This window comes from Dysidea avara, chromosome 2 (assembly GCF_963678975.1).
Source record: "Dysidea avara chromosome 2, odDysAvar1.4, whole genome shotgun sequence".
In the NCBI taxonomy this organism is placed as follows: domain Eukaryota; kingdom Metazoa; phylum Porifera; class Demospongiae; order Dictyoceratida; family Dysideidae; genus Dysidea; species Dysidea avara.
The window spans coordinates 38,263,889-38,274,134 of record NC_089273.1 but is presented as its reverse complement, the minus strand read 5'-3'; positions in this window follow the sequence as shown (position 1 = coordinate 38,274,134).

The window sequence follows — 10,246 nt, the reverse complement described above, 5'->3', positions numbered from 1 at the left end:
GCCAATACATAGCTATACCAAGAGTTCATAATAATCCCTCCCTATATATATGAACTCTTGGCTATACCTATAGCTAGTGCGAAGAAGTTTCCTGAAAATGTAACCCTTGAAACTAAGTATAAGAAGTTCACACTCTGAATTAGCTCTTCTCTTTTCTAAGTAAAATGGAATTAATTGCTTGTAATCTTATAAGTTTTATTAGATATCAAGGCAAAATAATTTGATACCATCTCCCAGTCCTGAATCCTACTGATATGAAGGAACCATTTCATGCCCTTTATACTATAACTTTCATGAAGCCATGTGCAACCTTTATTTTAAAGTGATTGAATGATTTTAAGCATTTTTACCCTGTTAAAGATCTTATTATGCATCGCTATACATATAGCTAATATTGTGCAAATTTTTGCATTGAATTGCTATTGTGTAAATCTTTTGTAAGTGCAAGTGTATATTTGTGCCTCCCTGAAGGAAAAATCATTATTGGAAAGTGAGAATCATTTGTCATTCAAGTAACCAATAAAGCTGCTTTCATCATGCCATAATATATGCATGATGTAATTATAACAAAGCTGCACTGTAAGGCTTTACTTGTGTAATAAGTGTGACAAGCATAAATGACTGCACAATTTGTTTAATGGACACATAGTGGAGGAAAAAGATAAATATTGTATAAATTGACTCTCTCATGAAAGCTTGGAAACTGAACCATCCCTAGCATGTTGCCATTTTCAATCTTCCATTGCGTATATCCTGCAAAGATTAATTGTGTAGGACAGTGGCTGCAATCAGGTGCTTACTTTTGATGAAGATTTGTATACATAGCTATCAATAATCTCTGCTATGACCCAAGAGCTGGAAACTCATGATAATACATTATGGTAAATGGATCAATTTAAAGTCTATGTAATTGTTTTCCTAAAATCGTATGCATCATCCATGCAATTTTACATGCCTGTACATGTATTTTCCTTTATTAAAAGTATACTGTTATAATATGAAACACTATTATTATGCTATGCAATTACTCAAGGTTTACTTGCTGTCATCATACAGAGTTCCAGTATGTTGATCACTCTTCAATCCTTACAATGGTAAAGCCATCCATGGTCTTACTGAACTCCTTCCAATAATAACTTAATCAATGACCTCGAGTGCATGACCATGCATATCAAACACATACATCATCCCCAGAGCTATCATGGAACTACTTACTGTGGGATGTAGTTCAACACTAGCAACAATCCGGGCTACATTGCATGTTCTTCAAGCTATACACTTCACATTACACCTCAATCAAATTTTGTAGCTAAATGGTTGGTGTGAATGTATTCATTGCATTTCTGCACTTGTATACATATGCAAACTTATCCTATTTAAAATAAATGGATAAGGAAAACCAAAATCAGAATAGTTGAATACACGTCGGTAGCAATAGAGCTATATGTATGTTATGGCAATGTATCTCTTCACTGTGTTATTGTCAAGCTATATTTATTTTATGAGATCTAATCTTGCAATTGCAAAGTGTCTATAAAATCTGGAAAATGCCACAGATTTTATAGGTGTTGGACTGGAGAAAGGCATATACCAAATTACTTAAATGTACATCTATTGTAGTTGCCTAATTTTATAAGGAAGAGTGGCATGTATAAATTCATCAGTCAGGGAATGCTATACCCACGCAGTTTTAAGTGGCTTCAGTACCCCTTTTATTTATTTTAAGTTATTATAGCTACTTGCAAGGAGCAAGACAATATCAAGAATTCTGGTTCCAAAATCAAGGATCTAACATAAACAGAAAACACTACAAATTTTATTTTAGTTGTAAGCAATGGTTTCTCACATGATATAGTATCAGTTATATTTAATGGCTTCCCATAATTTGAATAAAACACAAGATACTCTAATAAGGCAGTCAGGCAAAATGAACTACTCTAATAGAACAGTCAATTAGATACAGTAAAAATCTCTTCACAATTCTTGCATGCTGTATCATTTCTCATAAGAATATTCCAATAAAGATTTTACAGTTTGTTGTGGCTATGCAGCAGGTGTTTGTGGCTCTCTGTGCATAGTTAAGTTTGTCAGCTGAACAGTTGCAGACTGTCACAAGGTATATGAGCTCTCAAATAACAATCAGTTGTGATTTGTTTGCTCTTTATAGTGTGTAAAAGCTGAAACCATCTGAAGTTGCTAAAAAATTTGATCAGCAGTTGTAGTTTTTCGCGGCAATAAATGTCCGATATTTGATACGCCTACATGCACTTATAGATTTAATGATTACTAAGGCATAGAATCGATTTATAAGCTGAAACTTGGTGGGCTGAACCTTGAGTGATTACCCTAGCTGCATGCCAAATTTTATCCAAATCCGTGCATTTATTGTGCTTTGCGAGCTACAGTCCGAAAATCCATACTTTTGGCCAAAACGTCATGCGATTCGGACACATGCTTATTGGCTCGCCAAACACACAGTCCTTGAAGAAATCCTACGAAACTTGGTGGGCTAAATGGTGAGGATCTAAGGTAATAGCAATGCAAAATGCAAGGGAATACGTTGCATAGTTTCTGCGTACAAGTGTCCGAAAATTCCTGGTGGCCGAACATCGGTGGCTTACTCTGGTGTTATAGCATATAGGCACGCATGCACTTTTAATAATCATAGCTAGCAACCATACCTATACAACTAATGCTATAATTATACATGTTGATGGAGGAAATCAAGCCATTCACTGGCATTCAACTATAACTGCTAAACTGTGCTGTGATTTGGCTATGTAGCTATAGCATCAGTTTAATAAAACAGTAGCTAGCTACAAGTACATGTATATACAATAAAATGCTATCTCTAGCTATATAGAGTAAATCATGTGATTGCAGCTATGTATAACTAATCAATGTAGCTATAGCTTTGGCATGCAGTCAGTCATTATCTACCCCCTTGCCGGTTCTATCTGGGGTTCCCCAAGGGAGTATTTTGGACCTCTACTCTTCATTATTTACATGAATGATTTACCGTCTTGTGTTACCATCAGTAAAACTTTACTATTCATTGACGACACCAAGATTTATAATACTGTTTGTAGTCCTGGAGATATTTCACTGTTTCAAAATGATTTAGACTCAGCAACTTTGTGGAGTACGAGATATAATATGTCCTTTAATCCAAAAGAGTGTCCACTTATATTAATGCAAAAGTCATCACTAATTACAAAATAGCTGACACACTGGTTTTAACAAATAGTTCACATAAAAATCTCGGAATTATAATATCATCAGACCTATCTTGGGATAAACACTCAAAAACATAAGACCTACAGAATGCTAGGACTGCTCCATCGCAGCTTTAGCAAGCATCAAACAATGACAGCCAAGAGAACTTTGTATATTTCCTTAGTGAGATCGTAAGTTATATACGGTTCAGTGATTTGGAAACCTTAACCATATCAAGCAGAGGGGGGGGGGGGGGGGGGGGGCTGAAGCCCCCCTTCATATTTAGGCTTTACTTGATCAATATGCTGAGAATTATAATGAAATTTTGTCTTAGCATAATTATATGATCACTAATAATACAAATACTCATAAACCACCTTATAAACATCTTTCCAAGGTATTATCAGTGGATTTATGCTAACGTTTATGCAACAAGGACCCGGATCAACATTGGAGGTGTACAAGATCGAGATACTCTAATAGAGCAGTCAGCTAACTACTCTAATAGAACATTCACTGGAAACGTGTAGTTGGTTCTGTTATGAATTTTTTTCCAGATCTGCCTACGCCTATACATACAATGAAGTGTATTGGTCTGTTTAAAGGGCTTCATTCATCCACTTGTGTAGTTAATATGTATGACAATACTTAATTCAGGTAGACAATTTCCATTGAAAATGCTCTCAGATTCAATCTTGTATTGTTCAAATTTCAAAATTTTCCACTTTCAACATTAATATTCTAACATGCACCTATTCAGTGTTGTGCAGTTGTGAGAGGGGTGCATCATGTACTTGGTTGTCTGTACCTACCCAAACTTTTCCATTAGTAAAATGCTTCAGAGAGCCATACCTATAATCTAAAGGCAGTATATATAATCTACAGGCAGAAAATATTATGAATTTTATGTTGAAATGTCTCCAAATTGCAGTATTTTAGCATCTATTTTTCAAAATTTCCTGGGGGAAGCATGCAGGCCCCTCTAGTTCCAGCATACTTTTACTGAGCCCCCCTTTATAAATCCTAGATCCGCCCCTGTCAAGGACATCACACTTATTGAGCAGGTCCAGAGAAGAGCAACAAAGTTTATTTTAAATGACTATAGTTCTGATTATTAGTATAGCTAGCTAGTATAATTATTGTATTAGCTTATATAGTAGCTATATAGTTAGTTAGCTAACTATAGCTATATACATGCAATATGCATGGGTGTCTATTAGCTAGATATAGCAATATATCTACTGAATGGTTGGATCGCGTACTGTTTGCAACTATAGCCATACACAGTAAAAACAAACTAGTGAACGTCACTATACCAAATGTAGTGAAGGTCACTACTAATGTCTGCCACAATACTCACTATTTTTGCGTAGTGACGTTCACTACTAATTTTGTAGTGAATGTCACTACATTGACCACCAAGTAGTGACGTTCACTGCAAAAAGTAGTGACGTTCACTACAAAAAGTAGTGAACGTCACTACTTAAAAGTAGTGAGTATTGTGGCAGAGCAATTCACTACTAAATTTTTACAGTGTAGGACCTTGGAGTTACTGCACGATGGCTATATCTTAGTGGGAAACACGGATCCCTGTTGATATATGTGCGGGGAAACACGAATCCCTAGGGATATGTGTGTGCGATGAAATATTAAAAAAATCGCTACGGGAAACACATATCACTGACAGCTTTTGGTGGGAAACACAGATCCCTAGTGATATGTGTGCGGGGAAACACGGATCCCTAGGGATATGTGTGCGGGAAACACGTTACCCGGGGAAACATATATCACTGTAACACTGGCCCTACACGTAAATAACTCACAGTAGTGGCCGCGCGTCTTTTAATTGGGCGTGCGCTTTGTAGTTTCTTGGCCGCGCGACTCACTACCGTGAGTCTTGATATAGTGATGTCATTGTGTTATATAATAATTATCATCCTTAGTGCTTACAATGTGACAAATATAGCTGAACAGTGTCCAAACAAATCTATTTTAAAAATAATATTGGCCTTATACAGGGGCGGATCCAGGATTTATAAAAGGGGGGGCTAACTGAAGGTAGTAATCTCTTGGGTAGAGGTGTGCAAAGCACACTTACCAACATGCAAAGCATGGTGGAACTAGGGGGGTCTGGGGGCATGCCCCCCCAGGAAATTTTTGAAAAATAGATGCTAAAATACTGCAATTTGGAGACATTTCCACATAAAATTCATAATATTTTCTGCCTGTAGATATTTCATATACTTTATAGGTATGGCTCTCTAAAACATTTTGCTAATGGAAAAGTTTGGGTAGGTACAGACAACCAAGTACATGATGCATCCCTCTCACAATTGCACAACACTGAATAGGTACATGTTAGAATAATAATGTTGAACATGGAAAATTTTGAAATTTGAACAATACAAGATTGAATCTGAGAGCATTTTCAATGGAAATTGTGTACCTGAATTAAGTATTGCCATACATATTAACTACACAAGTAGATGAATGAAGCCCTTTAAACAAACCAATGCACTTCATTGTATGTATAGGTGCAGGCAGATTTGGAAAAATTCCATAACAGAACCAACTACATGTTTCCAGGGAATGTTCTATTAGAGTAGTTAGCTGACTGTTCTATTAGAGTATCTCGATCTTGTACACCTCCAATGCTGATCCGGATCCTTGTTGCATAAACTTTAGCATAAATCCACTGATAATACCTTGGAAAGATGTTTATAAAGTGGTTTTATGAGTCTTTGTATTATTAGTGATAAAATAATTATGCTAAGACAAAATTTCATTATAATTCTCAGCATATTGATCAAGTAAAGCCTAAATATGAAGTGGGGGGCTTCAGCCCCCAAAGCCCCCCCCTGGATCTGCCCCTGTTATATCAAGACACACGGTAGTGTGTCGTGCGGCCCAAGTAGCCGGCGCGCCACACCGTGAGTATATTTACAGGAAGAAAGTAAATGCAATTTTAACACCCTTGTAGTTCCGTGATTCCTTATCCTATTAAACCTAAAGTTGCTACAGAAATGCCGGCGAGGTAGGGGAGTCCACATACCAAATTTGAAGAAAATCGCTTCAGCCATTTCCGAGATACAAGCGGCCAAAGTTTGGGGTTTTTTCTTCGTTTTTTCTTCTTCTACTTCTTCTTTTCGCACACTTTGCAAAATCCGCAATAAAACACGAATTCGTGCTTGGATCGGTCTGAAATTTGGCACACTTAAAGGGCTCATTAAGGCGAATCTCAGTACCACGTTTGGTAGGAATCCGATGAACATTCACGGAGTTATGACCGATTATCTGCGTAAAATAAGGTCGAAGGTCTGTCACGCCCACAGGGTAAACCGCTTGAAGGAATAAGCTGAAAATTGCTATGTAGATGGAGTAACTATCGTAGGAGTGCCTTTTTGTGGTTTGAAAGGAATCCAGTTAAAGGCCATCGAGATATGACACAAAACCCAACCTATGTCACAAATACGCGATCGACTTTTATGAATAAAAAAACGAATACTTTTCACGCCTACCAGCCTACCGCTTAGAACAGTGAGCTGAAAATCGGTGTGAAGTAGAGCTGAAACAGATATCCGTATGATCCGGATATCCGGATAATAATTTACTATCCGGATAGTACTTTGAAGCCAAGCGGATAGTAATAACTTAAAGCCATTTATCTGTCCAACTTTCTCATTACTAGATGAATCAATTTTCATCATGGAGAGTTAGCTAAGCTAGATTATGTGAAGTTAACAGCAGCCTGGTAAGTTAATCAGTTTGCTCGCGACCACGCCCATCGCTAAATTACGAAGCGAGGCTGGGAATGTTGCTGAAGAAGTTGTAACAGAATAGTTATTGCCTTATAAAGAGTTCTTTACCACTAGTTGTACCTAGAAAAAGTCTTGTAGCAACTGCTACATCTTGTTTTCATGTTTTCTCCAGCTGCCAATCTCAGTTGTTACAGACGGTGCAAAGTAACACTGTAACATTACCACAAACCTTTTGCTATGTTAATGTTTGTTTGCTTCTAGTACTAGTAAAACAAGGATGTTTACAATAAACTATAAAATGTTTCTATAGCAAGTGATGATGTCACTATCCGTAGGATATCCGGATAGGTTTTGTTCAGGATATCCGGATAGTAAAAGTTGCTATCCGTTTCAGCCCTAGTGTGTATATGTAATAATTATCATAGAAAGTCCTTGCAGTAGTACAGAAGAATCGGATTACAAACCACTGAGTTATGATTCCAAAGCCAACTACGTGTAGCATATGCGAGATCGAGATACTCTAATAGAACAGTCACCCTAATAAACCATTCAGCAACGTTTATAACTTACTCCATTATAGAATTTCTTTGGCATTGCAAGTTATTCTGTAGGGAGTTCAGTTACAAACAGTTAATCTTATAGACAATTCAGCTACAAGCAAGTCATCCTGTAGAGAGTTCAGCTACAAATATGTTGCTGTAGAGATTCAGAACATTATAAGTCACACTGAAGAGAATTCAACTATAAACAAGTCACCTTGTAGAGAGTTCAGCTACAACAAGTCACTATGTAGAGAATTCAGCTACAAACAAGTCACTGCGTAAAGAGTTCAGCTACAAAAAAAGCTACCTAGTAGAGAGTTCATCTAGATCAGCTACAAACAAGTTACTTTATGCAATGTTCAGCTACAAGTAAGTCACTCTGTAGAGAGTTCAGCTACAAACACGTCACTCTGTAGTACAAACAAGTCACCGTGGAGAGAGAGTTCAGCAACCAATCAAAAAACAACCATGTAAAAGAGTTCAGCTATACAAACAAGATATAACTTTATAGAGAGATAAGGTAGAAACTTAATAGATCACACTGTAGAGAGTTCAGCTAGAAACAAGTCATCCAGACTGAGTAGAGAGATCAACTAGAAAACATCACCTTGTAGAGAGTTCATATCACCCTGCAGATAGTTCAGCTACAAACAAATCACCCTATAAAGAGATCAGCTAGAAGAAGTCACCTTGTAAAGAGTTTAGCTACAAAGAAACTACCATGTAGAGAATTCAGCTATGAACAGATCATCCTGTTGAGAGTTCAGCTAGAAACAAGTCACCCTGTAGAGAGATCAGCTAGAAACAAGCCACCCGTAGAGAATTCAGCTAGAAGAAGTAACATTGTAGAGAGTTCAGCTACAAAGAAACAACCATGTAGGAAGTTCAACTGCAAACAAATCAAACTGTACAGAGTTCAGCTACAAAAAAATCACCCTGTAGAGAGATCAGCTAGAAACAAGTCACCCTGTAGAGAAATCAACTAGAAGAAGTTACCTTGTAGAGAGTTCAGCTGCAAACAAACCATCATGTAGAGACTTCAGCTGCAAACAAATCACCCTGTAGAGAGTTCAGCTATGAAAGGATCACCCTGTAGAGAGTTCAGCTAGAAACAAGTCATCTTGTAGAGAGATCAGCTAGAAGAAGCTACCTTGTAGAGAGTTCAGCTACAAAGAAACCACCATGTAGATAGTTCAGCTGTAAACAAATCATCCTGTAGAGAGTTCAGCTACGAACAGATCACCCGGTAGAGTTCAGCTAGAAACAAGTCACCCTACAGAGAGATCAGCTAGAAACAAGTCATCCTGTAGAGAGACCAGCTAGAACAAGTCACTTTGTATGTAGAAAGTTCAGCTACAAAAAAATCACCCTGTAGAGAGGTCAGCTACAAACAAATCTCCCTGTATAGAGATCAGCTAGAAGAAGTTACCTTGTAGAGAGTTCAGCTACAAAGAAACCATTATGTAGAGAGTTCAGCTGCAAACAAATCACTTGTAGAGAGTTCAGCTACAAACAAATCACCCTCTAGAAAGATCAGGTACAAGAAGTCACCCTGTAGAGAGTTCAGTTACAAAGAAACCACCATCTAGATAGTTCAGCTACAAACTAGTGACCTTGTAGAGACATCAGTTACCTTGTAGAGAGTTCAGCTACAAAGAAACCATCATGTAGAGAGTTCAGCTACAAACAAATCTCCCTGTAGAAAGGTCAGCTAGAAGAAGTCACCTTGTAGAGAGTTCAGCTACAAAGAACCATCATGTAGAGAGTTCAGCTGCAAACAAATCACCTGTAGAGAGTTCAGCTACAAACAAATCTCCCTGTAGAGAGATCAGCTAGAAGATGTTACCTTGTGGAGAGTTCAGCTACAAAGAAACCATCATGTAGAGAGTTCAGCTTCAAATAAATCACCTGTAGAGAGTTCAGCTACAAACAAATCTCTCTGTAGAGAGAGCAGCTAGAAGAAGTTTCGTTCAATACAAACAAATCACCCTGTAGAAAGATCAGCTAGAAGATGTTACCTTGTGGAGAGTTCAGCTACAAAGAAACCATCATGTAGAGAGTTCAGCTTCAAATAAATCACCTGTAGAGAGTTCAGCTACAAACATATCTCTCTGTAGAGAGATCAGCTAGAAGAAATTACCTTGTAGAGAGTTCAGCTACAAAGAAACCATCATGTAGAGAGTTCAGCTGCAAACAAATCACCTGTAGAGAGTTCAGCTACAAACAAATCTCCCTGTAGAAAGGTCAGCTAGAAGAAGTCACCTTGTAAAGAGTTCAGCTACAAAGAACCATCATGTAGAGAGTTCAGCTGCAAACAAATCACCTGTATAGAGTTCAGCTACAAACAAATCTCCCTGTGGAGAGATCAGCTAGAAGAAGTTACCTTGTAGAGAGTTTAGCTACAAAGAAACCATCATGTAAAGAGTTCAGCTGCAAACAAATCACCCGTATAGAGTTCAGCTATAAACAAATCTCTCTGTAGAGAGATCAGCTAGAAGAAATTACGTTGTAGAGAGAGTTCAGCTACAAAGAAACCATCATGTAAAGAGTTCAGATGCAAACAAATCACCTGTATAGAGTTCAGCTACAAACAAATCTCTCTGTAGAGAGATCAGCTAGAAGAAGTTACCTTGTAGAGAGTTCAGCTACAAAGAAACCATCATGTAAAGAGTTCAGCTGCAAACAAATCACCTGTATAGAGTTCAGCTGCAAACAAAACTATCTGTAGAG